General features: G+C 36.5%; 1 pseudogene; it reads right to left on the reverse strand.

Annotated features, from left to right (window-relative positions):
• Positions 1 to 7,038: 7,038 nt before the first annotated feature.
• On the reverse strand, positions 7,039 to 24,475 carry LOC136253630 (ATP-binding cassette sub-family C member 4-like; annotated as a pseudogene).
• Position 24,476: the final 1 nt, after the last annotated feature.

Below are 24,476 nucleotides of genomic sequence, written 5' to 3' on the forward strand. Positions count from 1 at the left end.
GTGCCCACATGCCCTATTTGCACAGGCCTGGTCAAATTATACTGTTTACATGATGACGTCAACACGTTTAAAACAACGTGATTACATCATCACAAACTGAAATCCCTGGTATGGTTCTGGCGAGTTCCAAGATTCTGTATCTACCACACTAGGCTAGGACTTCACCTCAGACTTCACTAGCTGGAGCACAGAATATACCAAGCTCCTCCCCCTATCTGCAAAAGTAGGCACCAGCCTATTATCAAGAGTTAATAATAAGAGAGGTTTGCTATTATGCTGGCATAATTTTGAGCATAATAGGTGCCCGAAAGCATCAAGCATAATGCTAGCATAATAGGCAGAATAATTGTCATCCTGTAAGTGTTACATGATACAAGAGACCATAGCAAGAGATTTATGAAACCAATGCTAAGAATTGATTCTTATGTATATTCCTTCTTTCCCTCCGCTATCAAACTCTGGAATTCTCTACCCCAACACGTGATTGACTTTAAGGACATTGATTAATTTAAGCAAAGACTAGCTGGTCTAGCAACAATTATTAATATTGATTAAGCTGTTTGTTTGTTTGTTTGTTTGTTTGTTTGTTTGTTTGTGATCTGTGTGCATCATACTCTTTTCAGAGGTCTGCACAGTAATAATATAATAATAATAAGCAAAAATGCATGCCACAGTAAAAGGTTGACTTACAGAACAGTCGATGCCACTCATATGGTATTAAGTAGTTATTTGACATGACTGTTATTAGAGTTTACAATGTAGCCAAATTCTTATTGCATAATGAGTAGTTGTTCATTAGCCAAAGTTTATCATTATCCATTAGAAAGTAACAAAACATGGGAACTGTAGCAAAACGTTTGGGCATAATTTGAGCATAATAGGCAAAATTTTTGAGTACTGCAGCATAGCATAATAGGCTAAATTAAAAGCATAATAGGCTGGTGCCTATGCAAAAGCCAGTGAAGGTGGATGTTGCAGCTGCTGAAAAGTTTCGATTGTTACTACTATTCATTCATTTAGCTATTAGGCCATCATTATTATATTGCTTGTTTCCCATAACCCAATGGCAAAAACTGATGCAGGTGGGAGGTGTTGGCTTCACTCTTGTTATTCCAGATAACCCAATCTTGAAGGCTGCTAGGACTGCGCGTGCACACCTGTTGAACAAGAGTAGAGGGATTTCCACCCTTCTGCTATCTTTACATACACAACCAATGCATTCATCTTACAACTTGGTCACTTTGTGCCTCCTTCTATCATGAAATAGTGCATTCACGTGATCTATAGAACTAGACTACAATCATTTTTATTGTAAATTGCATATGATTGGGTATAACCTGAGCACACCAGCAGGACTGACTGCTCAGTAATAATAATAATATAATCAAATAATTAAAATTTGGTGCGGCTACCTAAAAATTGATGTGGGCGGTGATGGGAAACAAGGAATAATAATGATGGCCTTAAAATAAATTCATGTATTTATTTGTAATGTACAGAACTTAGTATTGAGCGAAGTGTTGAGTTAAATACAGCTGTAGATGAATTTTTAAAAGTGCCTTAAAATGATCAAAGTCCAGGCTAGGGAGTTTACAATTTCTTCTAGGTCGGAGGGTGCCAGTTCCATTGGTAAATAGAAAGAGGGAGTGCAGGTATATAGTTATTCATTCTAGTGTAACATCACCAACTGAAGCACATGATAAATAGTGTGTATAGTTTTGATGAGTAGCTAGCTATCTTCCAGTTGAGCAAATTTAAAATTTAATGCAGTGGGACGTGTTTAATTTTACCCCTAAAGCTGTATACAAACAGGTTTCGCTGTAACCCTTATACTCTAATTGAAAGCTTGTACTGTTTCTGCATTTTATATTGTAACATGGCGGCAGGAAGTTTGGCTTATATGTACACCCGAGGACAAGATTGTATACATACCTGAACAAATCTGTGTTGCTACCAATTGTTATTCAGCACTTCCTAGTGTTACTATATATACATGGTTTGCAATGTATCTTTTTAACCGAATTTGACAAAACAAGGCTTCCACACTCATCCAATTTTCTGACCGTAACTTGACTACTCAATATGCCATCAACTTAAAATTTTCTTCTTCCATAGCGTTGTAAAATAGCAGGTCAAAATTTGAAACTAATGGCATACTCCTACATTAAGGTATAGTCATAAAAGTGGATGTGTGTGGAGGCCTTGTTTTATATTAATTTTAAAGCCTATACAACTATTTTTGTTTCAATTGTGGAATGCAAAAGTGGCATATAATTATATGTAATATGCCATGACCTTACTGAGAATGGAGCAAACTGTGTAGAACTTGTCTCTCATTACAGGGAATGAAATCTGAGGCAGATTTTCACTAGTGATAATGTTTAAGTAGACAGGTTTGTTGTGATATGTAGAGAAACTACAAGGTGATGGAAGGCGTGACACAGAGATAGAAAACAGAAGAATTGATTATTCTAGTCTCAATTGTGTGTTGAATGTCAATGATGAATGGTTGTGTTAGTTTGTATCTAAAACAGCCAAGCAGTGAAAATAAAGGTGCAGCCACCCAAAAGCCAGGTGATAAAAAAAATTGAAATCCAAGGCAGTTAAATTCATATCAACATTTCAGGTGAATTTGTGTTGCTTCAGCCTGTTTCACTAGGATTCAGCCCTAAACAAATTGCTGTTATTAAAATTTTCGCCATTAACCTACTATCTGACACATGCAGCCATTTCTTCCCTTGGATTTGGCATCTTTTTCACCCTAACTTTTGGGGTGCGCCTTTTTTCACACCTTGGTTGTTTGGTATTCTGCACCAATTCAAACATACTTAATAAAAATAATCTTTTTAAATTAAACAAATGTGACCAGGTGTCCTACAGATCTTCAGCACTTCTGCTGCAAAGCCTTAATAAATACTATACATTTTGTACTGACATATATATAATATACTCCAAAGTCAGTCAATGGCCAGCTTTGGAACTTCTTTTACTTATCTTCTTTTTCTTTACTGCAGAAAGGAGAAAAGATCAAGAGCATAATTCTAGACATTCCATTTTTGCTTTAATGATGTAACTTTTTTTAAATTAATACTGTGTGACATGAATTTTCTCATACAGGTGGGCTACTTGTTTGTAATTATAGGTTTGTATTTTCTTTCTAACTAGTATATAGATGTACAATGACTGAAATGTACTATGTATTGATTGGTGAAGTCTGTTTAAAGGGTGTGCAGTGATTGTAGTTTATAGTATGTACTGTACTGTTAAAGCAGAAAATATTGACAGGAAATATTTGGTAAATTGCACATGACAATTTTAAATCTTGTTGCTCACTGGAATCATGCATCATGGTAAATGAGAGTCATGGCAGCTGATTGACTGATTTATAATTAATTTTAAACTCACAACAATCTGCTAAAGCTGTTCCTCCTTGTTGGAATTCAAAAAGAACAACACCAGTATATGATTTGAATATATTAAGTTTCATTATACTGTTCACAAGCCAGTGATTCACTAATGACAATTGATGGTTTAGAGTGGCAGCAACTTCTGAAGGAGAAAACCCAGAACAAATTAAAGTAGCATCATCTGAATGCTCTAATAGGATTCCATTGTAAATGGCAGACAGTAGCTTCATCTAGATCAGGAACAGTAGAGGTCCTAGCTCAAGCACCAGCTTCCCAGTATTATAGCTGCATCCGAGGCTGATGTTACAATGGGTACAAATGTACTTTTTAATGTAGAATGCATCGGTAGGAGAATCACTTGCAAGGTCACTTGGTAGGAGTGAACACCTTGCAGTTGGCCTGATGTATGAAAAATCTGAAAGGTATATATACAGAAAAGTGTTTGGCTGCAGCTGTGGGACCCTGCTCAGTAGCAGCTAGCATATGTTCTATCAGGAAAAAGGACCATCGGCTCACAGGTCTTCCCTTGCTTTAGCTAGATGGTACATTTGGCAGATTTAAATTTACACTACGATTTCAATGAAATTCACCAATGCCAATTTTACTGTAATTCCCTGTCAAATTTTCTGCTTGGCTATATTATGGTATAATACATACATAGCTTTGTACAGTGTATTTTAAAAATTGTATCCCACAATTGCAACTGTACTAAGGCTACAATATAATGTGAAACATCTACTGTAACAGTAGATGTTTCACATTATAAGTGTAAATTAATTGGTTTTTGAAAACATGTGCTATTCCAATAGACTGTATAAGGCCACTCCAAATCAGATTGTATAGTCCTGCCCTCCACCTGTATCACATCTGATTACCCATTTTGATTATCACTATTGTCATTATTTCCTTACAGTTGAGCAAAAATCAAATCTGATCAGGCTTTGCTGTCATACAGAGCACGTTATATTATACATGGAATAACATAGAAGGAACGATTTTAGTAGTTGCTGGTTCACAAGGTGACTAATTTATGTCTTTGAAATGCTCCCGATTGTAATTGACTGTTTTATTAGAGTAGCTATATTAGTGTTTCTTGACAGCTGTATTAGAGTAAGTGACTGCTCTATTAGAGTGTCTTGATCGCATGATGTTATATTTCTACGAAGTGTGAAGACCCATCCAAGAAATGCTTCATTTGTTATTATACCAGAATTATATTCATTATTTGCTTTCTTTCTGGCACACCCATTGTGCATTATTTCTAAAAATCTTTCCTCTTATGCTGGCATAATGCTTGATGTTTATGATTACGTATTATGCTTTAACATGTACTGGCATAATCAGCCAGCCATAGCCTACCTTTTAATTGACTTTGAAATATAAGTTACAGAATGCAGACATTCTGTTTCAGCACCGATGTAATTATTATTTATGACCTGTTGTGTGATGCTTAACTGGTCAATAGTATTTCTTATCTGGGTAGGAAACAAATAAGGGAACCAATTCAAAAAGGCACGAGTGTCTATACTAAAGAATTGGTGTCAAAGTTGACAGGCTACTAATAAACTGTTCTACGTATATAATGCTAAGAACTTCAAAATGGCAAATCTTTTTTGTCAGAATTACTTCTGTGAATTATTACAATTATTGTGTTCTGGATAATAACAGTAATTGTATGCACAAAATTTTAGCGTATATATTGACAAGAGAAGCCATACTGTCAAGCAGAACCCACATGAGTGTACCAGGGGCGGATCCAGGGGGGGGGGGGGGGGGCACAGGGGGCACGTGCCCCCCCTCCTTTAAAAAATGTATATAAGATCGAGATACTCTAATAGAGCAGTCAATCACCAATCACTCTAATAAAGCAGTCACAGTGTTCATGGGGAAGTGTAGCTTACTTAGGAAGCTATAAATAGGATTTTATTTTACATAACATACGTGATATAATATATTTGGTAAAGGATAACTAGCTATTATTGTTGTGACCTTTTCTTTTTTTTTTTGCTCTTCAACTTTTTTTCAGCAAGGTGCCCCCCCCTCTTTCCAGACTCTGGATCCGCCCCTGTGTACTTTAAATTTATGAGATCAATTAATGCCACTATACATCTACTGGTTTATCCCTTGTGCTCTCAATCACAATATACTACTTGACACAGACCTTACAAGGGAATGCTACACTGAGATTGTGTTTTCTAGTTGAGATCCCAGAAAAATATGTAGGCAAAGTGTCCTTCATTAGTGGTAATTCTGATATAAATGAAAAAGAAATGACAAAAATTAATAATGTGTGAAGTTTTTGGATGAAAATGATAATTGTCAACATGGTTTTATTAAAAAGAAATCTAGTTTTACTAATCCTTGAGGATTAGACTATTGCAGTTGATCATGGTCATGGAGTTAATGTTGTCTACTTTGATTTCAGTAAGGCATTTGACTCAGACTCACTCAGTGCCACATCAAAGACTTCTTCAGAAGTTGGCTAGTTATGGATTTAGTGGCAAGCTGCTTTCTTGGCTTAAAGGCTTTCTCTCAGATCACCACCAGAGAGTTATTTTGAATGGTTCCTTTTCACGTTAGTGTGCTGTGACACTACTATTCACATTATATATAATTAGCTATATTAATGACCTACCAAACATTGTTCATACTGATCTGATCATGAGTTGTTTTTTTTTGCTGATGATTCTAAAGTCTACACAGTTATCAAGACACTTGAGGATTCCCACAAGCTACAGGCAGACCTTGCACAGTATTCAAAACTAGTGTCATATAGTTATTGAGACTAAACCTATTGAAATGTGAAGTCATGCATGTGGGGCATTCTCACATTGTTACTGAATACATTTTGTGTGACAATTCTGGGGAATGTGTTGAACTGACTCATGAGAAAGATATTGGGGTCTGGATTACTAGTCACCTTAAATCATCTTTGCCTTGTTCTAAGGCAGTAGCATCTGCTATGACAGTTCTATCTATGATATTTGGAGGGAACTATAATTTGTATTTTTTTGTATTAGACATATGTGAGGCCACATTTGGAATATTGCACATCTGTTTGGAGCCCCAGTCTTGCTAAAGATATTGACGCACTGGAAGAAGTCCAAAAGCAGGCTACAAAGATGATCAAGGGCTTTGGACAGTTATCATGAACAGAGGTTAAAGTGTTTAGGTATTACTGTATATTTTGTTTTGCCAATGCTCACTTTGTTTCGTAGATGCCAATGTGGTGACCTCATGACGTCTTTAAGATTTTGAACAGGTATTGAAACATATACCCTACAAAGTTATTTACTCTAACTGATACTAACAACACCAGAAACCATCACATGAAGCTTTTCAAATCTCCCACCAGACTGAATGCTTGATCCATTTTTTACTCAACATATCACTAATAGCTGAAATAATTTACCTCAGGAAGTAGTTTCAGCCAATACTATTGCAATTCCTTCAATTGGATAACTATTGGATATGGATATGAACAAAGGCTTACAGTCTTGCACTTAATATATTTGCATATCCATAATAATAATAATAATGGTGGCTGCCAAGTTCGAGAAGACCAAACTTTCATGCTTGACTATATTTGGTCTAGATACAGACTCATACAGTACATTATAATAAATGTTGCTTTCATTGTAATTTATAATAAACATTTTTTTATATGACAATGAAATTGTTGCCACTTGAAAATATACCTATAATCTGGAACCATGTTTCAATTTTTCCACTGTTCTGGCAATATCCTTAAGTCTTTCTGACTCTACAGGACCAGTTCTCTTTACCATACTATGAAATGTTGAGTGCTGTTTCTGTAGGAGGTTAAATGGTGTATCAAACTCTATCACTTTACCAGAAGATAAAACCTACAAATCAACAACATCTGTACAATTGTTCACCATCATCCTAACTCACCAGTACTCTATCAGAGTCCATTATTGTTTCCAGTCGATGAGCAATAGTAAGGATAGTACAATAATTGAACTTCTTGCGGATCATTTCCTGAATCATACCATCCGTTCTGTAGTCATAAAGAAGTGTCTACCATACATCTCTTCTCATGAGTTAACATCTTCACTCACATTAGATCAACGTTGGCAGTTGCTTCATCGATTACGAGGATCTTGTTCCTCCTCAATAAAGCTCTTGCTAGACACATCAACTGTCGTTGACCCATGCTAAAGTTAGAACCACCTTCAGACACTTGTGCTTCTAGCCCATCCTCCAAATTTGCTATAACTTCTCTCAATTGAACCTGAATAAAGAAAAAGAGAAATTTCACATTTGAGTAGGGATCATAGAAATAAAAAGCAATGCAACAAGGGAGGATATCTACACTTGCAGCCATAGCATACTAACAGGCCATATACAGCCTGTCATAGTAGCTATAGCTATAGCCATGACTGAAGTAGGGAGAAATGTCCACTAGTATAGCTGCAGGTGTAGATGACCTCCCTTGTTTCATGCTATAATCCCTACTTATGCATAAAATTTCTGATATGCCTTTTTTACTCTTCTGTAGCACAATATACATGTATTAACCAGAACGGACTGCATGAAAAGAAAGAATATTAATTGCATGAGTGGTGGCAGGTTGCTTTATTTTTCAGTTATGTTTCACCTGTTATACAGTGTTACAAACGATGAGGAGTGCCTTTGCAATCAATCCATTTACTGGAGAAGTTACAGATAAATTTCTTAATAGCCACAAGAAGCCGTGATGTGCTATCTGTAAATCAACGCTTACGTGGCAGTGCAGGGAAAAGAAATGGGACACAAAAGAGGACAAAGGTAAGTTCGTGGTGCATGCATTGTAGCTACTGTGGTTGGCAAAAAGGCATGTCTCTGGCTTAAGCAATGTTGAATAGTGAAGTACTTAAGTCCACACCTTTGCCCATAGTTGGGTTATGTTTAGTTGAAAGAATTAGTCTGTCAGTTAAACTTCAGGTAAATAATTTTTTTAGAAACTTGTTTGGGGTTACTCTAAATGTCTATACTTGGGTTCCTAATATTGCAAAGCTGGAGTGAAGGAAAAGTGAACCAGATGTTAGATTTTTGGGTGGTATTTTTTTGGGTAAGAAAGCCCAAAAATTCATGATCCCTACTATACAGTACTACTATACTACATGACTGCATTGCCACAATTATTTAGGAAATAACCTCTTCCAATGCATCCCATAATTGATGATCTGCAAGTTCACTGAATGGGTCCAAGTTATACCTCACAGTTCCACTGAACAGTACTGGGTCCTGTATCATACACACACTAGTATAAATCTCACTACAACATATACAATACATTACCTGTGGAATAATTGATATCTTTTTACGAAGATGGTGTAATCCTATGTCCGTTATTTGTATTCCATCAATTTCAAACACTCCTTCTGGTTCTGCTAATCTGAACAATGCTGCCAACAATGAAGATTTGCCAGCTCCAGTCCTACCCACAACACCAACCTATTATCATAGCATAGTAATTACAATCAAATAACTATTAATTATCAACCTTTTCACATGATTCAATCCCAAAAGATATTGATTTCAGCACAAAGGGATAGTCAGTAGCATATTTGAATTTAGTGTTATGAAGTTCAATAACTCCTTTGTCAGGCCATTCAAAAGGAGGAGCTTTGTTGCGTGGAATAGTTTCCAGTTCCGCTTCACTTTCTAACTGACCATAAGCCATGACTCTCTCCACTGATACCATCTACATACATCACACATATTATATCATCAAAATCTGGAATAATCTCTTACCAGGCTCTCCACTTCAGCACTTAAACGGACAGCATATTGCAGCATGGCACTGACAGTAGCAGCGTAGGCCAAAGATAATCCCACAAGTGCTGGATCAAGAACTAAACACAAGTTAATCAGACTGCTACTTAATGTTAATTCCCTACCATCAGCCAGTGGAACCGAAGTGAAAACAACAAATGTAAGAAAAACTGCTCCAAACAAATCGAGTCTCATCCCAAACCATCGAGTAGTGGCTACCTTCAAGTACCATGCTTTAGTGTGTTCATTCTGGTAGAAATGGTGAGTATTAAGAAATTTAGCTTGCTCTTTGTAGGCTCTGATGATAGATAGACCTTGTACGGTAGATGAAATATGAGAGTACACTGGACTACGAGCTGAGGGGACTATAACAACTGAGATTAAGATCAAAGCAGCACCTTACCCAGTGCCTCGAGTCTTTGTATATTCCGTGAAGCACGCAAGAAATATTGTCGAAACAGAAATATCAATACAACAATAAGAACCACAAGTATGGATAACCAGTAGTTAGCAACACAAGCAGTCACAAAGACACCAACAATACGTAATCCAAACTAAATGAAATATGCGTACCATTTACACATTGAAGGTATGTCATACATACAGTGATAAAATCCAGTAGCTTGTTTGGTAAAAGAGCATCCATAAATCCAATATCTTTTGAAAATCGGTTAAGAACACGACCTATAAAAAGGCAAGCATAAACACTTGTAGCCCCATTGTTCACTCTGCATGTAAAAAACTTCACCTACTATATCTAGACACACAGTAGTGTATCACACAGCCCAACAGCAAATGCACCACACCAGTGTTATTACCCATAAGCAGTGGAAACAGGCTTGGGACAGTCAAATACTCTAATAGAACAGTCACATTTCATTGTATGAAGCTACAGCAAAAATAGTTTCTAGGGTAATTCTCCCAGATCCCCTAGAGCGACATTAATGTTTATTGTATGCGACTAACGCTACTGTGTAACTTATTGTAAAAGTCTCCCCCCATTCCTTTTTCCAGCCCACTCTTTGGTCTACCTCACTACCCCGTGAATGACAGAAGCGCAATATGTAGCTCTGCGCTCCTTTCTCTTAATGGAATAACTTTTACAACAGAATTCTCTACCACGTACAGTAGTTCATGTATATCAAGTTTAAGCAAAGGACTAGATGTTCACAACCAAACTTTCATAAATTTTTCTTAGACTATTTGTCTTTTTGCACAAATTAAAAAAAAAACTACTACATTACACAAACACATACTCTGATTGCTTTGAATTTTGAATGTAGACAAAACATAAGCACCATATTTGAAATATTCTAAATATGAATTTTCCTAAAAGGCTTCTTAAGGAAGTATAACATTGGAAAAGGTCTGTGCATAGATTACATAGCCAGGGTAGTGCAGTTTGGTGGGCTAAAAGAAATCATGGTACAGTTATTATGCACAAACCAAATATGAGTATTAGCATGCAACACAAAATATGAAAATATTTAATGCTAATTGGAACTATGGCCTCAAAACTCACATCCAGGACCATAACCAACTTCCTTACTTTCTACGTTATAAAAGGTTTAAAGGTTTTTTAAATGAAAACTCTGTATTATAGTCATACTTAGTCTAGTACACAAAAAAACAAAAGCAAGCACCAAAATAGCCAGTTTTGGAAAAGAGTGTAGGCTATATCAAGGACTTGTGCAATTAATACTTGAAAGAGACCAGCATCCTCTTGCCTAGTGTTTGCATGCAAATTAAATTTCCATTCCTTCCTTATCACTACACACTTCACACATTGTCCTGTACTCACCAACTGGGTTAGTATCAAAAAACAGTATTGGAGTACGTAGTATTGATTTAAACATTTTACTATGTAAACTACTAGTAGCAGCAAAGCAGAGCAGGTAACACAGTACAGCTCTGGATAATATTAGTGTAGCAGTCACTCCAACAAGTCCACCATATATTCCAACTCTTTGGTCTGTAGTGAGGCTATAATCAGAAGAACTTGTAGTGGAAATGTTAACAGTATCTGGTAAGCAAGAGTCAGCTTCACTAGCCCTGTATCAAAGCTATACTAAGCAGAATTATCTGACAATTTTGTCTTACCATTTAGCTAACCATCAATCTGTACTGATAACAGATCCCTGTAAAAAAGCAGCATGATTAAAACTACAGTTGGCTATTAAACACTAACCTCTACTACTAACAGTAGTACAATGAGGGCTATTGTTATCAAGTGACTTCCACTACCTTCTTTGGCAAATAACAAGTAAGTCTTGTTTGAAATGGTACCATGAGCTCTCTCCTCTTCTGGCATCCAGTTACGCTTATTCTAGAGCAATGATCATACTAAAATACATCAGCCCACACTTCTCTAACATGAGGTATACTTGTATGCATATACTACTATACATAGGTACTACAGTGCCTAAATATTTCCAGGGGCAACATTTTTGAGGTTGAGCAATGTTTACAGAATTAAACCCTCTGAGATTGAATCTGAGAGTTTATCACAAACATAATCAACATTTAGCTCTTTTGACTGTTGTACTGAAGTGACTGCTCTTTTAGGGTATCTTGATACTGGTGAGTGCATGTCACCCAAGAAATTTTAAGCATTAAACTCTCTGAAAGTTAATGCATGTGAGGCTGATTTCCCCAATTTATTGGAACATTTTTTTCAGCAGGACTCTCCGGGCTATTTATGCAGCATGGATGTACAATAATCACAATCATTTACAGTAAATTACTAAATTTTAGTGATTGCTAGTTTTAATCTACACAGTAAGTCTCAATAATCTCATTATCCGGCCTATTCCATGAGTTCTTGGCTGAATATTTGTCTGACTGCTGAAATAGGGTGACTGTTCTATTAGAGCATTATTAATCCAGTGGGAGGTAAATAGTAAAGTGTTGCTGAGGATTTTATAGCTATAATGGATGTTATAGGTAAATGCAATTGCATGAATGCATACTATTGAAGTACAGTGGTATAAAGATTTTTTGCTATATGATTAATTGTTAACACATTAATAATAAAGCTACCACTAGGCTAAATTAGTTTTTGTTGAAACCTCAGAAACCCACCTAGATCTGTCACTGAAAAGACATTACCTCGATATTACAAAATGTAGAGAAATAGTACAGTTTCATGCAAGTAAAGGCAGGTAATACTTCCCAAGATTGATTTTTTTTTTCAGCAACTGATGGAGACCTTTCTCTAAATGTATCATCTGACTGCTGTCATACAGAGATTTAATAGTATATAATAGTAAATTTTATCACGATCATTGCACAGCCCAAGGAGGGAAAACTATTATGCACAATAAAAGTTTAAGGACTGCTAATGAACTAAGCATTAAAAACTAGTTGGTGTGCTAGCTTTATCTCTAAGCCATGATACATCATCTTTGCTGAGTATATAGGAGATGAACGGTTAAGTACACACACCTCATTATTATCAGTATTGATGTTTAAACCCTCAAAGTGACTGGGTATTGACACTAGGGAAAACATTGAAGGAACAGTATGTAAAGACATTTCGTCTGCCGCTGAACTTTCAGAATGTAACCATTTACCACGATTTAGTGCCCTGTCTAATAACAATCGCTGTGCATCCATTGGACTTGTAGGTAAGTCAAGATTTGTTTCTTCTGTTACATCTTCATACTCCTCTGTAAAATTTGGGGCCACAAAATCAAACGGTTTATCTTCTACATCATCAAATAGTTCAGTAGGGTCAAGACCACTTGATGTTAACTCATCATAATTTCCATATCCTTGTACACAACCCTACTGAGCAACATAAAATTACTGTTACTTTATTGGCCTCACACAAACCTCCTTTAATACTAGAATATGATCTGCATTTTCAGCATCTTGTAACTGATGGGTCACTAAGACCACCAACTTATCAGCTAACACTCCACATATACACCTTAAAATAGTACCAGAAATAACATTTACTCTGTTAACATTTTATACATACTTATCAAACAGGTGTCTGCTCACTGCAGCATCTACTGCACTCAGAGGATCATCCAACAACATGATGTCACTGTCCCTGTACACTGCCCTACACACAAGACTTGAACTACTTGTAAAACAAATACACAGCGTAACACCTGGCAAGGTTCACTCTAGCCTTCTGACCGCCACTAAGGTTCACTCCTCGTTCTCCTATCAATGTCTCATTACCAAATGGCATCTCATCAATATCCTATACAATTGAACACAGTGCATTGTCGTACCGCCACAGTAATACTATTAGTATGGCCAAGAATCTTGTTTAACCTTACATTTCACCATAGAACACTATAGCTTGTTTATCTTTTAGACTATTTTATATTTTGCACAGTACCAATAAGAATGTAAGGATAATGAGCTTATGTACCTTAACAAGAGAACAACACTCCACTACTCTTTTATACCAAACTTCATTGTATTGCAGTCCTAATAAAATGTTCTGTTTCATAGTTCCAGAAAATATCCATGGGACCTGACTAGCATAAGATACACTACCCTCAATGTCTACTGATCCATCCAATGCTTCTAATTCTCTCAGTAGACACTGTAGTATTGATGACTATAGTATAACATGGAAATCAGTTAGAGTAGTCAACTGGAAAAACACTTACCTTTCCTGATCCAACTGGACCAACTACTGCTAGTAACCTGTTTGACTTGATCAACCAGGTATAATCACCATGTCTACCATTTAAATATACTTTACCTGATCTACAGTGAAGTTGATGTCTTTTAAAACAGCTTTTTCTCTGTCCTAAATGTATACAAATTAAAATACCAAATAGTTACTATATTACATATCTGACCACAATATTAGTGCTGCTGCCACAATATATAGAAAAACTCTATTATATCACCAAGAGTTCCCTACTATTATTAACTCTATTATATCACAATAAATAACATATAGAACTAACAACTGCAAGACAAACATAATACATACCTGCTCATCAAGGTTAAAATATATAAAGTTGGATGTGTACCATCAGTAAGAACTACATTCATGTTTACCTACTACAACCTTAAAACCTCACTATTACACACACGCACATACAGCACTGGTATTACAGGGTACTGAAATGCATCAAATAACTACTGATATTAAGTAGGGAGTCAGAAACTTGACAGACTTTGTTAAATGACAGACCAGCATGCTTTATATTGCATTAAATGGCCACCTACAGAAATATCTATTTAAGTACTCCAGAAATGGGTCGGCCCAGCACCACAGAAACAAGAATTATTTTCCAATTAAATTTGGTCAGCTAACATGCGTCCAGGATGCTGTTAGATTATTGATTATAATCCTGGGAGTTACTCCATTGGACAATGATCCGTCTCCATATATCAGTAGTGACTTCTTCATTGACTAACTTTAGAGGAAGCATCAGATTAGGGGAACATGATCTACTAGTTCTCTTGACGTCATCACTATAAGTTATTGTATTATTACTCAGTTCTGGTAGTAGCAATAGTTTCTGCGAATAGCAAGACATACATATACACACCTGTATATTCATTACATCATTGTATTTACCTGAATTCGTTTTGAAGCAACCCACATGTCTGACAATCCTAGTAAGCAGTAAACAAATGTGTAGAAGTAATGGATCCTTGTAACTGAAAAGAGAGTAATTACAGTAAACACTTTCTTAGGAGTAAGGGCATTTTCCAATCCAGTATATGTAGAAAAAGTGGCAAAACTGAGTAAGCTGAGCAGTGAATAAAAGAATGCTTGATTGAAGCACCTGATCATACTAGCTTTAGTAATGATCTTACTCTCCTTCCTATGTACCACATAAAATGATACTGACATCAATGAAATTGTTGACTGCTAACTTTCTGATCTTCTTAACATATTCATGGAATGCCCACTCCCAGGCATACATCTTGATCAGTCTCATACCGCTGATGATCTCATTCATCACTCTCACTCTATTGTCTGTCACTTTAGCTGCCTTTAACCTGTAACATCCATGGATAACAAGGACCATTACCACGTCCTCAGTCTCAACATACCACATCCTGGTATATACACGTGCTAGTATATATTGAAGTGGTGGTTGTAGGAACATGATACCAAAGCCAACCAAACAGCTTGGGCCTATTTCATTCCACAAGAAGTAAACAGCCAGTGGTGCTGACAAAGGGAATATCTACCACATATGGACAAACTCTAAGCCCTATAGTATAAAAAATGATTAGATAAAATTGTGTAAAATCACAGAAAGTCAAAGTTGTATGTGCAATAATAGGTGTGAATATATCCAACACAGCAAAGCTGTGAAAAAGGGTGCGGTCTTTGGCTAGAATGAAAAAGATGTGATATTAAAGGTGCCGACCAAGAAATGGCTGCAGTTATATTATACTGTCAATAAATTTTGCAACATTAATTGACATAAAATATTATTGCAGCCATTTCTTGGCCATCACATGTGATTTCTATTTTTGAAAGGCCGCACTCTTTTTCACAGCTTGGTTGTTTTGAATTAGATATAATTTATTTTAAATTTGCATAGCTATGCTGGCTGTTGTCAATCTTTTTTCCCAGGTAAACAGAAGAACTAGATTTTAAGAGACGTTTGTATTATTTTGAAATTAATTTTTCAGTTAATATTAGTTGCTGAACATTCCAGCATGCTGTGGCATTAGCACTTAGGGTAGAATGTTCACAATGTGCGGCTTTACAATTTCTTGGAGAAACTGAATCATTTTGCTGCTCTAAACATAATGTTCAACTGGAATCATTTGCTCAGCCACGGCTAGCATCTGAATGAGGGTACAGATAGTGATTGCAAACATTTCCTAGCAAACATACATCAACGTTTCAAATGACCACCTATACTTATACCGGTACACATTGTAGGAGAAGGTATTTTAGTGATACCATTACCATACTGGATAAGTGAAGAAGATACCACCATACCGTCTAGAGCTGATTCATACCGCCATCCTGTTATTTCCTGCCTTTACTAATGTAAAAGGAACCTTCTAACTGCATTTAAATGTTTCATCAACCTTCTATCACACTTTCCAGTTCACTTTATTCATAAAATGCAATCCATACCGTGATATGTATTTGTATCGTGATATTTTCTATAATACCGTATACCGGACAAATCTCATACTGCCCAGCTTTACCCCCTTCCTCCAAAGACCACATGAAAAGATTTTTTTGCTTTGCGTCAAGTAGACAACTTTGCCAAGACATTGACAATTCAGAGTACTACACATGGAACAAGTCTTGGTTGAAGAAGAAACAAGGAACAGAGGTGTTGGCTATCCTGGTGTTAACCAATGGTATAGGATTATACCATCAGCTCATGATAAGGAGAATACTTCTATCTCTGTTTGCTTTAAAGGTCATCAGTGATTTGCTGACCGATCATGATTTGTGTAGTTCCTTCTGGTGAGGCATACCTCTGCTTAAAGGTTGGTACCACTTGGCTATGAAGAATGCAACAGTCTCTGCTGTGATACTGGCCTGGAGTGAACCATCCAACCCACTGGAGATATATGACAACCACAAAGACCTTGTACATCAACAAAATATTCTACACAGGGATGAGCAGTTGGAGGCAAATGATGACATCATCAACCTGGGATTCATTGATTTGCATGAAAAAGTACGGAATTTCCATGGGATTTTGGCAACTATCTGAATGTGGCCTACCTCATGTAGACAACAATAAACACTTGAAACAGAGTACCGCAGGGACAATATAGAACAGTAACAATTAAGTGTACGACTGCTTTTGTTCTATGGTAGGGAGATTTGTTATTTTTGGATGCTCCAGGAGTAACAGGACTTTTTAATATTATAAATAAATTCAGGTCTAAAGGTAAGATATAGCATCGGTAACTGCATCTAGCTACACTTCTAAGTGAAGGCCGCGCCTTGCATACCACCTGATCTTAGGAGAAGACTTGAATGCTATGGACATTTCTATGCAAGCATTAAGAGGGGAACTGTATTCTGCAAAGTTATACAGGAAACTGAAGCTATTGTTGATGAGGCTCCAATGACAAACAGATGTGTATTTGAAACTCTGGACCAGAGCTCAGTCTGGCAGGCAACAGTATGGAATTAGTATGTGGTTGGTGCTTGAGTTTATCCAGGACATACATCACGTACGTAATTATCGTATTTTTAATCTCTTAACAAATCTACCTATACCACCAACACAACCTTGTTACCTGATGAGTGCATTCAGTGCCTGCTGATAAATTCCAAGCAGTTGAGTTTCCAACAGAGCTTTCAGATTTGCCTTTGCACTTACTTTAATAGAAGGTCTAGTTCTTGGTTACTCCACACCACCATTTGAGTCTAGATGTGTGCAGTTTCCTGTTTTTCTTTACTTGCAATGACGGTCAACAAAAGCCAGGGTCAAACTTTTAACAACGGTAGCAGCAGATAGGTACAGTGTAGTATAGCTTAAACAACCCCTCACTATACACTAAATTACACATTTGGTGGTCCTCCCTAAGGCCATACCTATTTGAAAAGTTGTTGCTCGGGTTTATTTTGCAACAAAATGGGTCGGTCGGTAGGCAAAAAAACAACAAAAAAACAGCTAGCTATAATTTTAGATGTGTACATGCTTATGATTTCTGGTTACAAGCCATATAGATCAGTAAGTCACATTAAAGCTGTATGTAGATCTATCAAATACCTTCTAATACATAACTATTAAAAACAGATAAACATAGCTTGTAGTTCAATGAGCACTGCACTGATGCTATCATAGAGTTTCTTCACCAGGAGTGAGGAACATGCTGGCTTTACATTTACAGATAGCTAGCATTATATTTGAGATCAAAATTGCACCAACTGACTGTTCTATTAGAGTATCTTGATCTTTTGCAGCAATTTTATAGGTGTCACATGATCTAATTTTTTCTTTTCTTGATTAAAATCTGCGCAAAATTGGGTCGGCTGGGTCCAAGCAACAACTTTTCAAATAGGTATGGCCTAACCAAGAGTGTAAGGCAATCAGGGGAAGTTACTCTAGATAGTGCAACATATCTATAATCCAATGCTCATTGGACAAGAAAATTATGTCAGATTATTGAGGATGCAAGGTAGTACTACATAGAAAAGTCATTTAACAATGTTAGAGGTATTCTGGATTACAGAGGTGTCGGATTAGAGAGGTTTCACTGTACCGACTAACACCAAGAGTAATCTTGCTAACTACAGGTAATTGCTATAGTGCGCTCTTACACAAACTGTAATTCAGTTGAAGTATGCATATACGTACCTCAAAATTGAGTGTTGAATGTATAATTATATAGCACAACAAAACTAAAATTATTGTAGTCTAATGTGACGAAGTGCATTCTATTAACTCAGGTGAATTAACTAGGTTATCAGGTAGGGAGTCAATTTGAGTATGGAAGAAATTAATGAAATAATTCTAACAGGTAAACTGATGAATCTTTTGAGTAGCAGAATAGATGACAATATTGGTTGGAGATCATGTGAAAAGAGGCAATAGAGCTCAAATTGTTGATAACTGTGTAAAAATGGTGATAGTGACATTAGTACTTCTAATGATTGCCAGTTAAGCTGGAGATCACACTAACAAAGCAAGCAGCTTTACATGAACCATTATTAATCTAGTGATATCTGTTTTAACATAGGGGTACCAAATAATAGAAGGTATACTCCTAAATTCGTCTAACGAATCAGAGATTTGACAGCAGTAAAACGTTGTCTGGCTGTACCAAACATAACTAGTACCAAGTTAGCATAGACAAAAAGTTTTTATATAGGGAAACACAGATTTTTAAACCTATGAGTATTGGTAAACACAGTTATATTCTCACCACATAAATATACATAATATTTTGGTTGATGTGTATATAGGGTATGTGTACTGTACAGTTATTTTACCATGTCAAATCGCTGAACATCATTAGAGGCAAGGTTTACAATGTGTCCAATAGATAACTGTCCAATAGTGGATTGGGACAGGTACAGGATCTAAACATTAGAACACAAAATATATAATGAGGATTGTATCACACATTTTTTTTTAAATTCTATATTTGATATTAAGAGTTTTTGTCCAATATTTCCATGGTGGTTTTTAATGGCAGTGTTTTGGTGAGCATCCCTTCATTTTGGGGTGGGAAATCCCTAACAGTGAAGATATCAAGCCCATGATGTTTTGCTTGGCTAAAGGCATCAATTATTGAGTTAGTCGCTCAGTAAATCTTTAAATTTCTTAGAAACTTGTTTGGGGTCATCCTGAAGGCACAAATTGGGTCTGATTATAATTATGCTAACCAATATTAGAAAGTGAGGCTGATAACGCCACTGGTTTTGGGTTGGCCAGAAAGCCCAAAGCTTCATACTGTACTGTATATGATTACCTTTTCATATATAGCAGCAGTAAGCAATACTCTGTATTTCATACCAGTAGTACCAGACAGGTAAAATACCCAGGAATGCAACACAGCTACTACAAAACCAATCGCGGTGATTCCTGCTGCATACAAATAAGCATCTCTGGTAGCCACATTTATTTCTTCTTCTACTGAATTCATTAAACTGGAGTCATTAGCTTCCCGTGCTACAGACAATTCTTCTTCTAAACTGTTCTTTTCACAAAAGTATTGTGATAGATTACCCACCAGTACTGCTTGTACAAGAAGTATTACTACCTGTTAAGTTTCACAAGTTTAACCTTCACTAGGTCTTGTTAAATGACAGTTACCTCAATATAAAACATAATGCCATAAAGAAGTACTACTCCTTTGAAGTGTCGAAACAAGGCAAACCATAGTCTCGGCTGCTTATTCCTTTGCTGACGTCTTAATTCAACAGTCCAGAACCTGTGTGAACAATATACATATATAGCTACACCCTGTTGTATGAGGATATAAAAGTATGCGTATATGACATCATACAGAGCCATAATAAAGTATTCAAAGGTTATTCGATTAATGTGCAAAAAGAATTTTCTTGAACACAAGTACAGTAGTATATATCTATATGTACGTACCTTCATGAATTACTTTCACACATATTGCATGCCTGTATTTCTCTGTTGCTTTCGGTTATAACTATATGTTTAACTGATGTGATGCATTTATAACTTGAAGAATAAAAGTACTATATTACTTTTTGAAATCTTTTAGTAGCTTCTGTGATCTGGCTCCCTCAGGGCTAGCATAAAGATCTTCTTGTTTTAGCTCTCGTCGATACCCAGTCCACACCAGTAGGTCTAGCCAGCTGATGAGAGACAGACAAAATGAAAAATGGTTATGTATATACATACTTAATCAATAGTGATAAAGCAGTGCCTATATGTATAATAAAAATGTTGCAGCACCAAGGCACACAGTAATGTATTATGTGTCATGTAGCTAAGAAAGCTGGCCCATCACACTGTAGGTAGTGTAATTTCCATGCACCATAGTCCCTTCATCAAATTGGACCCATTCTTGCAGTGGAGCTGGCCACCAGTAGAGCAAGCCATACACCAAATGTGAGTGAAACCATTCCCAAGATATACACAATAAAATATGTTTGTATTTTTTGTCCAGAGGTCTAGATTTTTCTTCTTTTCGCACACTTTACAAACATCACCATAAATGTAAACATGTTAGTACACTGTCTCTGTTGTAACTGTTACCAAGTTTCAGGTGACCATATATAAACTCAGTCTAATTATTAATTTAATACATAATTTGCATAGTGAAATAATCAGTTCGATAGCAAAACAAATCATTTAGCTAATACTTAGAGTATGTAGAGTGTTTTCATGCAGACAAATAGAAAACAAAACCACCTTCTAATGTACTAAAATGGTAGCCATGGCAATGTCAAAAAACTACTGTACACTCTTCTTGCATATAATTACATATTTTTATTACAACTAAATTGATCTAACCTTCTCACAGGTTCCTTGAGGGATAACACTAACAATGGTAATGATTCTATGACTACATATGTGACCTTTGATATGTACTTAACGAACACCAGTTGTTCTATAAAGCTTAAATGGTTGCTCTGTTAGAATAGTTGACTGCAAACAATATTTTAAAAAAGTGATATTTGCATCATTTTTTATTTATTTATTTATTTGTAATTGCTCTGGCATACAATGACGATTCTGCAAATTCTTACAGATGATTCCAGCAATATAACCTTTTCAGATATCAGTATAAACAAATTGGTAGAGTCTAACATTGAGTTCAATCCCTTCTGCCAATGTTAGTTTTCACCATGCAATATGTATCATTGCATGGTTGGTACATACTTTAATGCGCTTAATTGCTTATATTTATTTGGTATTTCACATGACCCTCAATAGTTGCAATACAAAATAACCAAACAGTGGGGCAGACTTAATATTCAGATCACTCTTCATGTAAGCTTTAAGGAGACATTGCAAAAGCACTTTAAGTTTTAATTGAAAATTCCAAACCACTTTTTCACACATAAAACTTAAATCAGACTGATTGTGTACGTCTTCATAAAAGAAAAGACGATATCTCACTATTTTATATTGAGACAACTGTTTATTCCACTCCATACAAATAGACTTTCGTATAATTTATTTTAGCAGCGTTTAAAGCGTGTCAACCTCCTCCAGTTAGCAATCAAATACTAATTCTTATGTTTCCAGAGTTGGAAGAGACAATTTCTATATAAATGAGACAACAATACTGTTATATTACTATTAAAAATCCATTAGCCATGAACAATGTTAAGGCCACTTATTCAGACTACAAAAGTTAGTCTAAATCAATGAGGGCAGGCAGTTCATTATGATCGTACATGCTCCTGTCTGTTTTATTAGAGTTAGCTGAATGTTCTATTAGAGTATTTTGATCTTTTAAGTGAAAGGGTTAAACCTCATCCCTTGACATTGCATAGGGTTTTCAGCTCATCTAGGCTCCAGATCCCTTCCTCTAGATGTAAGCAAGTTAGTTTATAACTTCTATATGATCATTAATATAGATTGAGATGACAGAATAATGGTGTAAATTTGCAAGATCTCATAATGATGACCAAATTTAGGTGGTGAGCAGGAGACTTGAAACGTAATATTAACAATAAATACAACGTGGTCCAAAAAAAATCATGTTATAGTAACATTGATGCACCCTATCAACCCCCCCCCCCCCCCCCCCCCGTCTATTGAGGAAGGGACACAGTGGGATTTCGAGAAGCTTCTTAGGCCACTCCAAATAAATTATCTGTTTCCCGTCCTGGACTCAGGCATATTTGCATCCGGACGGGCGGTCCATTTCCATTATTTCATTAGGGAGTTTTTCAAGCCATTATTTGCCTAGCACAACCATAAAAAGCTGCATAAAAGCATGTTTAAGCTTGTTCTTTCCTTTTTAAGTTGCAAAATAGCACAAACGTGAAGTCTGTGCCAACGTGATAGCACTGTTTCAAGATAGCTTTTACTGAGTCTGTCAGTATACAAGGATAACCGGAAAATAATGAAAGAATACGGAAAAATGGAATAATTTAGAGCTGGAAGTAACCAGATGCGGGCGGTGGACGGGAAACAGAGAATTTATTTGGAGTGGCCTTAGCCCCAGTACTGGGGAATTTGACACTAGACTTTGTCAAATCTCCTGTATTCCCTCACCCTACCCGTGGGACATGGCATTGATAGGTGTATAATGTTTTCACAGACTGGTAATGATCTCATGTACGTATTACGCGCCTACCAATTGTAACCCCCAGTACGGGATTTCACCTACAAAGTTACCCCCAGTAGTGGGGCTTTTGACACAAGCATTTTTTATAACAATCGAATTGTGTAGTTATATATTTAGTTAAATCACGTGACGTTGACCCATAGCCAAATCTTAACGTGTATTGTCTGCAGGTATGGCAGAACAGAAGAGAGTGTTGGTGCTGTTAGCTGAACACAGCAGGTCCGTCGTATTTCATAGTGAGGAACCAGATGGAGACCTTAACTCCCTGAAGAAGGCTATTCTTTCTCCAGTTAAAAGATGAAGAATGGAAGGGAGAATTTTTAGATATTCTACCTGGCGATAGCATAACGGACAAGTCGGTGATCAAAGTTCAGGTATATTGATTCTAAATCGCGATAGGCTAGCTAGAATAACATTCCACACGTAGCGGGTCAGTCTCTGAGTATAAAGCTATACGTAGCTAGCTAGCTAACAGTATATTTGACACTTTTCAGTCTGTATGCCGTGCTATGGTGGTCCCTGATAGGACTGTTGTATACATGGTTCCATAGCCCATGCGGCATGAAGCTACTGATGATGAAATTATATAGATTAGCCTCTCATGTTTCACACACTAGATGCAGCAAACTGAGTTCAGTGTACAAGAAGTGGTGCAAGAGGCCAAACGTTGTTGGGATCCCAGAGGATGATGTTCCTGATAGTTACTATTGTGCGGAATGTTCACATTAAAACTTGATATATTACTCCAGTAATCATTCTCTAGTAGAGCTGAAACGAATAGTAATTTTTACTATTCAAATATTTGTGAACAGAATGACCGAATATTCGACTATTACACTTTTATTGAATAAGTACCAAAACCTTTAGTTAGGGAGCAAGGTAGCTAAAGCCTAAGTGTTATTTCTACAGTATCTTTTCTAATTTTACAGCATAGACACATTACTTCATTCACAATCTTAAGTTTCAAGGTTGACTTTTCCTTCTGAATACAGTGTGCAAAGTGCTAACGATTATTCGAATAGTGTGTTAACAAATCGAATAGTGTTATACCAACCAAATAGTCAAATAATCGAATAATTGTTTCAGCACTATAGATATACTGTAATGTAATGTAGTATCTCTGTAATGTGACATGCATGTGTTCAACTGATCATGGAGTGGGGGAATACCTCGGGGAATATAGGGGGTAGGTAGGGGATTAGACAAACACTTAGGCCCCAGTAGTGGGGTTATTGCTCTTGCAGGGTGTAAATCCCCACCTTGTCTCCACATGCTGGGGGGGTAGGGGCTTAACATTGATAGATGCATTATCAGTGGAACAATAGTTTCCATAGAAGGCAAGTGTAAAATAGCTGTCAAACCTTCAGTACATGCTATATAATATAGATCAGGTGACCTCGATAGTGACCTTACCTAAAGAATAGCCTTGAAATAAGATTCGCCTCTTTCCTGGGATCGTCAGCTGGTGTTTCATACTCGTACTGATCAGCCATTATTTTCCTTACGTCAACGCTTCAATTCCGTCCGTTACAATTACTGAACATTTCGAGGATCATCTTGCCTCCTTGAACTAATCCT

This window comes from Dysidea avara, chromosome 4 (genome assembly GCF_963678975.1).
Source record: "Dysidea avara chromosome 4, odDysAvar1.4, whole genome shotgun sequence".
NCBI classification, from domain to species: Eukaryota; Metazoa; Porifera; class Demospongiae; order Dictyoceratida; family Dysideidae; genus Dysidea; species Dysidea avara.